This window comes from Morone saxatilis, unplaced genomic scaffold (assembly GCF_004916995.1).
Source record: "Morone saxatilis isolate NCDOM2014 unplaced genomic scaffold, NCSU_SB_2.0 Contig5, whole genome shotgun sequence".
In the NCBI taxonomy this organism is placed as follows: domain Eukaryota; kingdom Metazoa; phylum Chordata; class Actinopteri; family Moronidae; genus Morone; species Morone saxatilis.
In genome coordinates, this window is record NW_023340095.1 from 23566658 (window position 1) to 23568800 (window position 2143).

Here is a 2143-nt window from a genome sequence, read left to right on the forward strand (position 1 = left end):
CTTTCTCTTCAACCATTTCCTTTGTCCACAGACAGCGGAAACGCTTCCTGTCCTGTGCAGGAGGCTCACAGGCAGATTGCACAGCTGGGTGGTGAAGAAGAGGATGACGAGGGCGATGAGAAGATGGCACCAGTCAGTGTTCCAGTGGTTGTACTAGTGATACTAGTCATATTTGTTCTCATCATCATTATCTACCTCCAGGTCAGAGCACTATTCTTTTATTTTTATTCATGTTATGGTAATGATTTATGGTTAACTGGTTGCAGTGGGATCAATTAGTACATTTTGTTTATTATTTTTTTATCCATCTCTTTGAAATGAGAATGACAGTTTACTTATATAGTCTCTGATCAACTATATCAGTCAATCAGGGTGGGTGAACCACAGTTTACTTTATTGAGGTTTTTGCCTTACTGAGGTCGTAAGAAGGGGCCCTGTTTCAAAATCTACATTTAATACAGACAATTACTTCAGCTAATGCAATGTTCCCTATCTCTGGAATATGACACTAAATGCTAAATCCCTCCATGAGCCCCCTTCTCTGTTCTCTTTGCTGATACTCTTCATTGTATGCTATCTAATAAAATGTAACTATCCTCTATTGTTTACTGCATTCAAATCTGTGTGTTTTCCATCTGCAGACTCTCCAGTGTGAGCGAGTGAAGAGGGAGATTGTCAGAACCATGCCTGGTGTGATCCACAAGGTGGATGCTGCTGCATATTCATGTGAAAACATTCCATGAAAAACACACCAATGTGTCTCCCCCAACTCTGAATAGTCACCTTGGGGTCATCAAAGCAGCCTCGTATCAGTGTTAGAATACCATTGAGAGGGTTAGAGGAATATAGGTCAGTACTGGCTTATAGACAAACCCCAAAATGACATTTGAGTGTGTGCATATTTTACTTTGTAAGTATTAAATAATGTTTACATTTTAGTAAACACAATTATATAAAAAAGCTGAAGCTTTTGAGTTGACTTAATGAGCTCTCAACTTAACTGCAGCTAGAATGCGTGTGGCCTATGGCTAATACTGTGTACAAACTACTAGTTTTATTAAAAACTGAATCATGTTACACGCTACAGCTAAAAAATGCAATGCTTTGTATCTTTAGGCTGCCACGGCAGTGTATTCATAGCTACCTTATGTTTGAATATTTTGTTGCCATCGCATTGTTAAACAAATATTCATGTTGGATATTTCATTAAAATAAAGTTTCTTCTCTTTAAATTGTAGTTTCGTGTAATGTATTATTTAAAAAAAAACATGAATACATATAGCAATAAACCTTACAGAACCAAAAACACAATCCAGATTCTGTAAATTGTGCAGTCTCCTTTTCTTTAAATGTCCTCCAAGAACAAATTAGCCAAGTGCAGATTGAACAAAGTCGCAAAATGAAGATATACATCAACATGGAACCGGTTTCACCTATGCACCTAATTTTGAACTGTTCGGAGCATTTTAACGCATTAGCACTGCCTACTTTGACCATAATTTACTAAATAAACATGCTGTATGGAATAAGACTTAAGACTAGGGATTGAGACCATTATCTCATTAGGAAACTGTTTACTCAGCTGATACATCAAGTCAGCTGTAGGCTCATTTCTGAATCCTGCATGGTATTGGCCCTTTATTGGCAGCAGGGGGCAGCCCCTGGCTGGTCAGCACATTCAGCAATGAACCTTACAGATCCAAAACACAATCCAGATTCTGTAAATTATGTCCTCCAAGAACCAATCAGCCAAGTGCACATAGAACAAAGTTACAAAATGAAGATCAACATAAAAGTGGTTTCAATTTGATGTTCAAGACACTTCTGCATTGACTTCACTTCATAGATATATAGTGGACAGAGCTTCTGCCGATGCTTTAAACCAGAAACATTAGCTCAGAAACATAAACCATAGAGACATGTAGTTATACAGACAAACATACATAGATAACCTTTCATCTTTTTTATTATCTAGCAGTTGGTTACACAAAACAAAATCAAAGTAAGTAAAAGCCCTTCACCACATCTTATCTTATTCTGCGTGTGCAATTAGAAAACCACCATATGATAACCTAAGAGCTGAGAGATTTGAATGGATTGTAGACAGATCAGGTCAGAGTGCTTTAATTCAATTCAATTCAAT